This window comes from Amphiprion ocellaris, chromosome 19 (assembly GCF_022539595.1).
Source record: "Amphiprion ocellaris isolate individual 3 ecotype Okinawa chromosome 19, ASM2253959v1, whole genome shotgun sequence".
NCBI lineage: Eukaryota > Metazoa > Chordata > Actinopteri > Pomacentridae > Amphiprion > Amphiprion ocellaris.
In genome coordinates, this window is record NC_072784.1 from 9,886,634 (window position 1) to 9,899,615 (window position 12,982).

Sequence of the window (12,982 nt, forward strand, 5' to 3'; positions counted from 1 at the left end):
GAGGAGCTTCAGCAGCAGTGGTCAAACCCAACTGGTGTCCAGTGTTCCATCCACACTGTACGTGGCCGACTTTTAGATCATGGCTGAAGGTCCTACAAGGCTGTCAGAAAGCCCCTGATCAATGAGAGACAGAAGTTAGCCCCAAGAAGTGGACAGCAGGAATTGGAAGAAGATTCTGTGGTCAGATGAGTCCAGTTTCCAGCTTTATCTTCCTCCTGCTAATGTGAGGGTACGCAGAAGACCAGGAGAAGCATTATCTCCAGCATGTACAGTACCTACTGTCAAGCATGGTGGAGACAGTATCATGGTTTGGGGATGCATGAGTGCTGCTGGTGTTGGTTCGCTCACATTGAACTCTGCCAAGTATTGTATCATTCTCCAAACCCACGTGCTCCCTTCTAACTGTTCCATCGAGGTCCACACTGGATGTTCCAACAAGATAATGCCCTTGAACACATCCAGGACCAGTAGAATTTGGCTGCAGGAGCTCAGTATCCAGGTCTAAGAGTGGCCACACATGAGCCCCGTTGAAAATTTGTGTTGGATTATCAAAAGGTCTGTTTCAAAGCATAAACCAAAGAATTTAGAAGAATTAAAAGCAGTGAACGCCTTCTTTGTACCTGATTTTACTCTTCACAGCTCCCCCACAGTTTCTCCTCAGACTTTGGATCTGAGCTCAGTTCTAATAAAAGACAACATGAACGATCCAGCAGACATTAAAAACTGGTTTTCACACGTTTGAGGAACAAGTTCAAACATGTCATTAAATGAAAACATCTTTAGAAGAGGAGCAGGTGTTGTGGCACCGAGGTTTGAGATGAATCACCGGATTAGTTTTATTGGAATGAAGCTCGGAGCCTAAAAAAGCCCAACTAACGGTTTTTACATCTTAGCTGGAGGTCAAACACGTGACGGTCCTTCAGTTGGATGTCTATATAGAAACAGCATCAACTTTTAGAAAGTAAAGTGAAGACGACTTTGTTTAGTGACAACATTTTTGAGGACATTCTTTGCAAATGAAAGACTTTATTTAAAGTGAGGACATTTATTAGGAGAATGAGGATATTTCTGGAAAGTAAAGACATTTCTTTAAACTTCAGAGCATGAAGGATTTTTTTTGGAGAATGAGTACACGTTTGTAAAAATATATTTTTAAAAATTCAGGACATTTTTGTGAAATGACAACGGTGTAGAAAAGTGAGGATATTTTTTAGAAAGTAAAGGAAAATAATTTTATAAATTAAGGACATTTCTTATGCAAAATTAGAATATTTTGCAAAGTGATGATATTTTAGTAAAATCATATTCTAGTAAAATTACAGTATTTTAGTAAAATGATATTTTTGACAGTTGAGTTGCAGTCAACTGTAAAATCCATCAGAACTTAAAATCCATCAGTAAAAAGCTGCTTCTACATGAATATGTGAGTAAATAATTATCTGATATTAATATCACTTCAGCTACAAGAGGTACTTTTACCTGAATAATTCTTTTAAATGTACTGTAGTATTTTGAGTGACTGTAGTACTTTGATAATGTGAATGTAGTACTTTGTGTGACTGTAGTATTTTGATAATGTGACTGTAGTACTTTGTGTGACTGTAGTACTTTGATAATGTGACTTTAGTACTTTGTGTGACTGTAGTACTTTGTGTGACTGTAGTACTTTGTGTGACTGTAGTACTTTGATAATGTGAGTGTAGTACTTTGTGTGACTGTAGTACTTTGATAATGTGACTGTAGTACTTTGTGTGACTGTAGTACTGTTTCTTGAGGTATTTTTCTGTCACTCTGAACTTAAATTGAGTGTTTTTATCTTCAGCAGGTTCAGACCTGATTATCCGACAGACGACCTCCAGAAGGATCCTGATCATTGACTCAGAGTGGAACCAGTTTACTGAGGGACAGCGCCACCCGCTGGAACCACCAGGTGCTGCAGCTTCAACAGCTCATGTAGAGAACTCAGGTTTCCTCCATCGTCTGGACTTCTAATTCTAAAAATGTTCTGGGAAGGTTCTGTCAAACTCTACTGATGTTTGCAGCACTAGTTCTTGTTTATATGTTACCTTTTCTGTGTGTTTGTAACTGTGAGGAGCCTTTTGTAACTTAAATCTTTGCATGTTGTGTCATAGGAAATGTGTGTGTTTGGAGGCACAGGTTTGTTTAGTTAGTTCTGAGCGCTAGTCACTCATAGTTTCTGTTGTGTGAGGTCGGTGTTGCTGCTGTGTTCATGGACTGGTCCATCTGGCATACCGGGCACTGTCCCGGTGGGCCGGTGTCTAGTGGGGGCTGGTCAACAGGTTCCCCCGGACCTGTAATCAGTAAATTGTAACGGGATTTTAAATTTCACTTCTTTCTTTCGCTTCTATTATTCCGGCGCAGCTTTTCCAGTGTTTACGGCGTTGGTTTTCTTGTTTTGTTTTTTTTGTTTTTGTTTTGTTTTTACGGCGTTGGTTGTTAGTTCAGGAAACGCACAGACCAATTACGTACGAGTTCAGACGCCCCACGTTATGCTACTCAGCCAATGAAGTCTCTGCATTGTTGCCGCTAAACAAGCTCTGCGTTCAGAAAACAGTTGAGGCAAAAGGGACAGACGAGAGGAGGACACCGAGAAAAAAGTATCCCTGTGCACATGCTGACTATGTTTATCGTTGTAAATGTTGAAATTAAATCACTTGAACTGCTCCCCTTTAATAATTGTTGAAATCCTCAATATATTCTGAGTTTAAATCACACATCTTGAAATTGTGTCATTAAACTGCTCTGAATAGTTATTTTGAAATATTTAAATGTGGATTTAAACTGCAACTACTTAAACATAAGTAGTTGCAATAAAAAGCTGAATTTCAATAATTTGTATTTAAATTGAATTGAATTGCTCAGCTGGAAAAGTTTGTTAAAATGAATTGAAATTACAGAGATTGAAGTCTAATTTATTAGACTGTAACCGAAATTCATCTTTCTACCTATTTTCATTTTCATATTCAGTTTTTAGTTTAAATCCAGTGATTGTTGCTGAAATTAATTTTTTTTTGTTCTTAAAGCAGTTCAAATTCAAGTATAAATGATTCAAACTGACTTTCTAGTGGCTCATAGACGTTTTCAACACAAACACCTTCAGCTGGGACTGAAGTGATGAGCTTCATGCTGAACCTGCAGGTCAGACTGTGATGTTTTACCGCCACCATGTGGAGAATGAAGGACATGACTCCAGTAGAAACAACACTGTTAGTTTGCTTTTATTTCAAGGAAAAATAGTGTATATTAAGGATTCAAAATGATTTGATTTGATTCTGAAAACCTCTAGAGGGACGTAAAACTCACTTTGTAGAGAAAAACTTTGTTCCGGAAATCAAAGCAGTAAGTCTGAGTTCAACTCAAATTATAGACATAATAATAATAATAATAATAATAATAATAATAATAATAATAATAATAATAATAATAATAATAATAATAATAATAAGTTACGACAGCGGAAGTCCAAAGTTCTTGATAGTCACGTGACGCACGGAAGTTACCGGAAGTTTTCAAAGAGTTGTTGGATTCTGCAACTACGGAGAGACAAAATCTGCTATTTCTGGTAATTATTCGTCAATAAATTAGTCGATTTAACCCTATGGTGCATAACATGGGTCAAAAGTGACCCAAATCCAATGGAAAATTGGTATCTCCTGATGTGGTCTACGCATCAAAGGGTTAAAACATTTCTCTATGTATCGACTTACATCCGTGTTTTTAATCAGTGTTTTAGTCCAGTGACGGAGTATCAGTGTGAACAGCTGCTGCTACTCTCCTTGTTGATGTGTTTCAGGTGAACTTGAAGGTTCAGTAGATCCAGAATGTCTTTCTGTCAGAGTTAACAGACATCAGAAGGTGTTTATCGCCTCTATCTGTCAACAAGGTTTTCTGCTTCAGACTCTGTTTACGTTAAAAGTCTAACGCGTCATGTGACTCTTCTGCAGTAAATGGGCCAATCACGTTCCTCCTTCACTCAGCAGGTTGTTCTAATGGAGAACAATGAGGAAAATAAAAATATATGATTGTAAAAACCTGCTGCTGTGAATGATGCAGGACAGGAATGCTGGTAGAGAGCTGATAATCATGTGTTAACATATTTATTTTACCGATCAATGCAGCTGATTATTGATAACTGCACATTAGAGCTGTTCAACTTTAACTTCATATATTTAAACATGATATTGGATTGAAGTGTATTCAGGTCTGAAACTGTCCCATAATGCAGGATATCACTTTAAGCTTTGGACAAATCAAAGTAAATTAATGTTACTGACTGAATATTCTGTGTAATAAATATCAATAGATAATCAATGTTCTAATCAATGGTCCATCAGCTGCAGGACCAGTATGTAAATGGATCAAACATAATAATATATTTATGTAATTTCTGCATCGCCAGCTGAATACGTGTAAGTTTCCATGGCAACAGGGTGCATCCAGTGTGTGATTCTGTCGCTGCTTCATTCAGTGGTTTTAGAAATGTAGAGATCAACTTGGTTAAATGTAAACTCTGAACAGAACCTGGACCAGGTTACCTCCACAGCATCAGTTACCATGGAGAGCTAACTCTGCAGCATCAGTTACCATGGAGATCTAACTCTGCAGCATCAGTTACCATGGAGATCTAACTTTGCAGCAACAGTTACCATGGAGATCTAACTTTGCAGCAACAGTTACCATGGAGAGTTAACTCTGCAGCATCAGTTACCATGGAGATCTAACTTTGCAGCAACAGTTACCATGGAGAGCTAACTCTGCAGCATCAGTTACCATGGAGATCTAACTCTGCAGCATCAGTTACCATGGAGATCTAACTTTGTAGCATCAGTTACCATGGAGATCTAACTTTGCAGCAACAGTTACCATGGAGAGCTAACTCTGCAGCATCAGTTACCATGGAGATCTAACTCTGCAGCATCAGTTACCATGGAGATCTAACTTTGCAGCAACAGTTACCATGGAGAGCTAACTCTGCAGCATCAGTTACCATGGAGATCTAACTCTGCAGCATCAGTTACCATGGAGATCTAACTTTGCAGCAACAGTTACCATGGAGAGCTAACTCTGCAGCATCAGTTACCATGGAGATCTAACTTCACAGCATCAGTTACTGTGTAAAATTTGTAAAGTCGATAAAATTCCACATGTTTCATTAAATTCCTTCCAGTCACTACAGAGTGTCTCTTAACATTTTTTCCTGACTTTACATCAGCAGCAATAAACAATAAATGAATGTTGTTGAAGAACTAAATAATAATCAGTGTTTGTTGGTTCTGCAGGTTCTGCTGCTGAAGAACACAGAACGTCTCCAACATGAGCAGGTTCTGAACCATCATTTCTCACTTCATCAAACAGCATTTATTGAGTTTTCATTTCACTTTGTTTAAAGACCTGCAGCTGCACATGTTCACAGCGATGAGAATATTAATCACACTTACATTAACATGACTTAGACACTGAGGTTTCAGATGTTCTGCTCATAGTCCAGGTAGATAAACTCACCTGGTTTCATGGAAATCTGACATCAGAATGTCTTATTTTAAAATAAACTGACTTTAAACTGAAATCTGACAAAAATTATAATAAATAAATAAATTTGTCCAGAACTACTCAAATATTGTCCTAAAATGTCTGAAAACAACAAAGTTAGTTCAAACTTGAATCTTTTTTTATTTTATTTTACTGATGACATGAATGAGTTTTGTGCCAACCAACAGGACCACAGAGTTGTATCCACTTGTTGAACCCTCTTGGTTTGTTTCATGGCTGCTGCTGTTCTTCACAGTTCAAACTGTAGTTTTCTGTTTGTCCAGCAGCGTTTCAGACTTGGGCATCTCCATATCCGGTGAATCCACCACTGAGTTCTCCACATCTGGACTCTCTCTAAAGACCGACCGCTCAAAGTCACCACGTCTTTACTTCAGAGATGAACAAATCTCTACGAGGTGAGAAACTAGAAGTTTATTATCTTCAGACCAGATATGTGATGTTCAGCTGATCCTCAGAGTCTGATTCAGCAAAACATGTCACTGTTAGAAAGTTTAAGACCTGAAGAGAGGCAGTGAAACACAACTTTCATAGACTTGCGATGTCTGTCTCATTTCTCACAACAACTCTCTTGAATAATATAAAGAAGGAGACCAGTCTAGAACCTTCATTCTAGCCTGATTGAACCATTTTTTTTACCACCTCTGATGTGTGTTTGGGCTCATTGTCTTGTTGAAACATCCAACTGTGTCCAAGATCAACCTTCTGCTGATGGTTTTAGGTTTCCCTCTAGAATGGGAGGTAATCCTCCTTCTTCATTGTTCCATTTGTTTTGTGTAAAGCTTCAGTTCCACAGAGCATGATACTGCCACCTCCATGCTTGATGGTAGTTTTGGTGTTCTTGGAGTTAAAGGCCTCACCTTCTGTCCTCCAAACATATTTCTGATCAATTTTTGTTCCATCTGACCACAGAACTTTCCTCCAGAAGGCCTTTTCTTTGTCCATATGATCAGCAGCAAACTTGAGTTGAGCTTTAAGGTTCTGCTTCTAGAGGAAGAACTTCCTTCCTTCCTTCTTCATGTTGATGTAAAACACTGTGGACACTGACAGCTGTGTTCCAGCAGCTTCTCATTCATTCAGATCTGCTTTTTGCTGATTCTTGGTTGACTCTTTACCATCCTGACTGATTGTCTCTCAGCAGCAGGTGATGGTTTGTGTTTTTTCTTCCTGATGGTGGCAGTAACACCTTGAACAGAAAACTTCCAAGTGGTCTTTGTAGCCTTCAGCTGTGTCCAGTCCGCTTCCATTACAACTCCTTGTTTTACTGCTATTTTCTACTTTATCTGAAATAATCACATGTTGTTCTGCAGCTGCATCGGGTTCATAGCTGTTCATAGTTCATAGTTTGTTTCTTTGTGTGACTTCAGATCTTTGAGTGTTTTTCAGTTGAACAGTTGATGTGAAACAGTGAAGTCTGAGTGAAGAACTTCATCCAAATAGAGAAGATCCAGTTTGGTCCTTATGAGCCTCAACAACAGAAACATAAAGATGAACTTCAGAGAATCATTTAGTGTTTGTTCTGAGTCACTGTTCCTCCACAACGTCTCAGATTCTCTCCACTGTGTACTGTGAACTTATTGAAAACACAAAACTGAGTTCTGGAAAATATTTCAGCTGAATTTAGAGGTTTTAATCTGTTTTCAGACCCTTTGAATTCTTTACTCCCAAATAAACCTGTGGAGCTTTTTGAAGGTTCTCTAGAAATAAAACCAAGACAGAGTAGTTCCATCAGATCAGAATGATCCAGCAGAGGAACAGTTTAACTACTGGACCCTGAAAATGGAATAAAGAGCAGAATTATTGATCCAGGCTGGCGTTGTGTCTCCAGAAGGTTCTTGTAAATGTATTTATGAATGGATCTGCTGTTTTTTTTTTGAAAACTGTTTTTCATCTAAAGCTGCAGATGTGTAGAAACTCGTTGCATCCAACCCTCAGAGTCTTTGTTGCTGTTTAAACTCTCTAAGCAGTAAAAAGTCGTGTGATTGGCTGAAATCCAAACACTGTTTCTCCTCAGACTCCTGAAAGGTTGGAGGAAGTTCTGACCAGAGACTCTAAAATCCTTGAACTGATCGAAGTGACACAAGATATCAGTCGTCTTGTTTTGGTCAAATGTTTGTTCAGATGTGGAGAAACATTTTCATGAGATCTTTGTATTTCTGAGTCTGTGGATCCTTTTCCCAGATATAAATGAGTTGTTTTCCTCTCAGGCTCTTTGTCACTTTAACTTTGGATTCTCAGGTATTTTCTGCTTCATCTCATAACTTTATGGCGACATGCCGTCACCTGGTGGTGATTTAAACGTCTACATATGAGGATAAAAGACTCACAGGTCAAATGAGTGCACCAGTTCTGTTGGACCAGCAGAGGGCGCCGAGGTAAAGCTGGTTCTGGTGTGACTCGGTAAAGATGATGTTCCATCTCGACCACCATGACTGAGGAGCTCCTCAAACAGCTGGTGTTCTAAAAGACGATCAACCTGATCAATAATCAATAAACAGGAAACAGAAGAAACACACGTATGACTGGAACTCAGCTGCTTCATTCACTGTAATGATGACATCAAAATGAAGAAAACTTTGACACAACCAGAACCACAGTAGACCAGGACCAGAGTAGACCAGGACCGGGACCAGAGTAGACCAGGACCAGGGTGTTCCAAGAGCAGAACCAGGACCAGAGTGTTCCAAGACCAGGTCCAGGACCAGAGTATACCAAGACTAGGACCAGGACTAGAGTGTACCAAGACCATTACAAGGACCAGAGTCAACCAAGACCACTACTAGAATGTACAAAGACCAGAACCTGGAGCAGACAGAATCGAGACCAGGACCAGGACCAGAGTGTACTGAGACAAGACCAGGACCAGAATGTACTGAGACCAAGACCAGGACCAGGACTAGAGTGTACCAAAACCTAGACTAGAACCAGAGTGGACCAAGACCAGGACCAGGATCAAAGCATACCAAGACCAGGACCATGACCAGAGTGTACCAAGACTGGAACCATGACCCGGACCAGAGTATACCAAGACCAAGACCAGGACCAAGGTGAACCAAGACTTGAACCAGGACCAGAGTGGACCGATACCAGGACCAGCACCTGAGTGTACCAAGACCAAGACAAGGACCAGAGTCTACCAAGACCAGAACCAGGGCCAGAGTGTTCTGGGACAAGACCAGGACCAGAGTATGCTGAGACCTAGACCAGGACCAGAGTGGAACGAGACCACGACAAGTCCAAGACCAGACCAGTCCAAGGTCCACACTCTATGATAAACCTCTGTTAAATGTGGAACATGGAAACCATCACACTGAACCATGGAAACCAGCACCTGAAAGCTGCAACAGGAAGCCAAGAGGTGTGGATGATCTTCAGGAACTCTTCAGGTGAGGAGATGAAGACATTTCTGAAGAAGCTTCTGTGTTTCAGCACCATTTATACGTGATCTCAGTCATCTCAGTACATAACTCATTAGAGAATTTACATTCTGCTGTAGGTTTTATTTTATTCCAGCTGTTTCTCTGATGAACTCACAGATGCATTTGGTATATTATCTGGTGAAGTGTGTGTTTTTGGAGGATTTTTGAAGTTTAAACTCAGCTTCCATAATACATTGATAAACTGTGGACAGACAGAAGTTACAGTGAAAAAATGTCCTGTTGAAACCCATTAAAACGGATGTTTTGGATGCATGGCAGCATTAAATCCTTCATTCTGTTATCAGCCTGTTGTTCTGTTGTGCTTCTAAATTGTCATTTTTACAGTTTTCCACCAGACAGTGATTTTTCATATTTGGTCAGACGTCACTGCTGTCCATTTATTTTTAAAAAAAGATGTGATATATGGTTTTCCTCATCTCTTCTTCTGTTCAGTTCAGTCAGTAAAACTCAAAGAAGCATTTCAGGTTTTCCTGCTAATACAGTGAATAGTGGAAAAAGGAGGAGGGAGGAGGAGGCCTGTTAGAATAAACTGCTGGTTTACAGGAATCAGTGAGAGCACCTCAGTTATTTTACTTCTTATTTTCACTTTGACTCTCTGGTCTGATGATGTGGAGTGTGTTGTCAGGATTATGGAAATGTCTTCAGACAGTGAAAAACCAAAACACTAAATCACACAGGAGTTTGGAGAGTGTAACTAGGACCTGGACAGTGTGGATCCTGACCTTGGTGGTATTTTCCAGAGAATGGTAGAGCAACACAAGCCCCTCTAGGAAAGAGCAGCTGAATAAAACAGTGTGTGAGGAATGTGAGAAGATGTGAGCAGAAATTAGTGGACTCCGGTTTCCTCCATGCTGAGAGGGATTTAGTCTGTCATCAGAAATAAAGGTGGACATATGAAGGACTGAAGGAACCAAAGAATCTGATAAACATGGATTCACTTTAGTTCCACCGAGTTCCTGAATTTAATGTAGAATCTGAACTGTTGTCATAAAATACTCCAGTGTAGGAGTAATCTGATTACTGTGAGCGGATACAGTTTGGAATCATTTGATATTTTAGGGATATGACACAGTAAAGGTCGTCACACAGATTTTAATGTGTTATGTTTATTTTAATAACGTACCAGAACACACACACAGTACTTTTTAATGAATCACGTTTAATTCAAGATATCAGGAGCAGCGTGAACGTTGTCTGCAGCTTTCAAATAAAAATCAATCAGTTCCCCCTAAAACCTCCTCAGAACCATCTGGTTCTGTATCTCCAGTAACTTTATTAATGATCAAAGAACATTAAACACAAGGTAAAGATGTTCTGTACCTGATTATAACGTACTCTCTAATTTACAGTGTTTGAAGCAGGCAAGAGAGAAACCAGAAAAGGCAGAAAAAATGTACATCACATTTAAAAACATCTAAAGATAAAAAAAACAAACATGCAAGGACTCAGTGCTGACGGGTTCCATTTTTTTTGTCTCTGCCCAAAAGTCTTTAAATCTGTTCAAGTCTTTAGTTCAGAGGGGAGCTTATTCCATTCCGTTATTGCTTTGTAGGGAAAAGCTGATTGTCCAAAGGCAGTTTTACATAAAGGGATGCCACACTGCCAGCTAGAGGAAGTCCTTGTTGTCCTGGTAGTACTTCCATAAGTGCAATGAATAAAGAACTTGAGAGGTGATGGCACATAACCATGAACATCCTTGAAAACCAATCGTACATTTGCATACACAATCATGTTTTCAAAATTTAGCATCCCATGCTGATCCAATATACGACGGTGGTTGCTGTCATTTACTGTTGTGTCTTAACCAGAATTTTTATGGCTTTATATAAGGATTCGAGAGGTTTCAAAGTTGTTCTGTTGGATTGTGTCATGTAATATTTTTTGGGTACGATGTGCTAACAGTAAAAGATGATGTAATTGTGGCAAATGCTATTGGACTGAAGACTAGAGTTAAAACACATGAATAGAACACATAATGATGAAGGTTCTAGCAATCACTGATGTTTGATGGTATGGTGTGTGTCTGTGGAGGACACACACACACACACACACACACACACACACACACACACACACACACACACACACACACACACACACACCAAACAAACAACAAAGTAACAAAATCAGGCAATATATATGTATAATATACGCTGACATTGACTGAAAATGTGTCTGAAATGTCTAAAAAAAGCTCCAAAGTGACAAATAATGATCAATATTGACTAAATAAAGTTGAAAATAACAAAATTTTGTCCAAAATGACAAGAATTTCTCTTTCATAACTTTGAGGTTGTCTGAAAGACTAAAAATGATCAAAACAGCAACAAGTCCAACAATCATACAACATAAAGTAATCAGAGTACAGGAAGACAGAAGTTCAGATCCATCACAGTAAAGATGTTTAAAGCTGTAAATGTTCTCACCATGCTGAGATTTGCTGCAGGACATGTTGGTTCTTGGTTGAAGTCGAGTCTCTTCTGATGTCTGCAGTACTTTGACTCACGTCTTATATAGTCCTGATAACACACTGCATTGTGAGACCAGAGAGTGAAAGTCAAAGTAAGAAGCAAAACAATGGAGCTGCTCTCCCTGATTCCTGTAAACCAGCAGTTTATTCTCACAGGCTTCCTCCTCCCTCCTCCTCTTTCCACTATTCACTGTATTAGAAGGAAAACCTGAAATGGTTCTTGACGTTTTACTGACTGAACTGAAGAGAAGAAGAGATGAGGAAAACGAGAAGTGGACATATTTTCTTATATCACATCCTTTGTTGAAATAAAAGGACAGCAGTGACTTTTGAAAAGTTTTGTTGTTTTTCTAGATTATTCAGAAAAGTGTTGTTCTATGATTCGTTCCTTCCTACCTGTGTTTCTCTCCCTCTTTCCTGACTGGCCTGCAGTGAGGTTGGAAACAGATGTGGGCATCAGCTCATCTGTTCAGTCATTTTATTCCATAAAAGCCTGGTTTATTCCTCCACTCTCTGTCAGACCAAGACCATTCATACCCAGTGCTCCTGCTGCACCGCCCTGCATCAGACACTCTCCAGTCCAGTAGAGCGTTTCTACGGCCTTCAACAGCCTCGACTCACCTCACCAGGCCACTTCCTTTCCAGCTTTCGGGACGCCTGCTTTAAAGTCCACAGCTGGGAATTATACCAAGGAGCAGGTCCTCTCTGAGATAGAACTTTCGTTTTTACAGTTGCAACACTATCAAGTGTTGTACGCAGTGAGGCTGAAGCATTATTAACAAAATAATCCACTTCTGTGGGGGTAAAATTACAATACTTGCCTTCCATTTTTTCCGTAAATGGTGCTGAAGTAAATGGAGAAGGTATTACTTCTTTAAATTTAGTTGCAGCATTGTCAGACAGACATCTACCGTAATGATATTTATTCTCAACTGCTGTATAATCTATTGTTGTAAATTGAAATGGTACCAAAAAATGGTCAGAAAGAAGAGGGTTCTGGGGAAATACTGTTAACTGTTCAGTTTCTATGCCATAAGCCAGGACAAGGTCAAGGGTGTGATTAAAACTATGAGTTGGTTAATTTACATGTTGAGAAAAACCAATTGACTCTAATATGGAATTAAAAGCAGTCAAAAGGCTGTCACTGTGACATCAACATGAATGTTCTATGCTCCAACCTTCACCTATTCTCAGGGCTGACCTTCCTTTGTTCTCCCTGTCCCTCCTTTTTCTGTTTCTCCCCTGTTCTACCTCTTCATTCTCCCTCTCTCTCTATTCCACCTGCCTCACTTCCACTCTCCTGTGCCACTTCCTGCAGTATTCCCCCATCAGCAGTAACTCCAGGCAGCCGTGGCCCTACGCTCTGGTCTCGGCACCTCTGCAATAAAAGCCGGCTTCACTCTCCACTCCCTGCCAGATTGTAGCTTCTGTTCACACAGTCAGTAATCAGCCACTGCACAGTTTCTACTGCTTGCATTTGCGTCAAATGTGAGTTTCTTTTACC

The 12,982-nt window shown here is 39.7% G+C and overlaps 1 long non-coding RNA gene across 3 annotated transcripts in view; it reads left to right on the forward strand.

The window, feature by feature from the left end:
- The first annotated feature begins 2,952 nt into the window (after positions 1 to 2,952).
- LOC111584892 (uncharacterized) overlaps positions 2,953 to 12,982 on the forward strand; it is a 28,112-nt gene continuing 18,082 nt past the window's right edge. The window contains exons 1-4 of one of the 3 annotated variants that reach the window (XR_008599782.1): positions 2,953 to 3,583; positions 5,301 to 5,342; positions 5,835 to 5,966; positions 11,999 to 12,916. This is a non-coding gene — a long non-coding RNA (uncharacterized LOC111584892). The remainder of the gene's footprint in view (positions 3,584 to 5,300; positions 5,343 to 5,834; positions 5,967 to 11,998; positions 12,917 to 12,982) is intronic. The other 2 variants (XR_002747753.3, XR_008599781.1) reach the window with 2 other exon arrangements.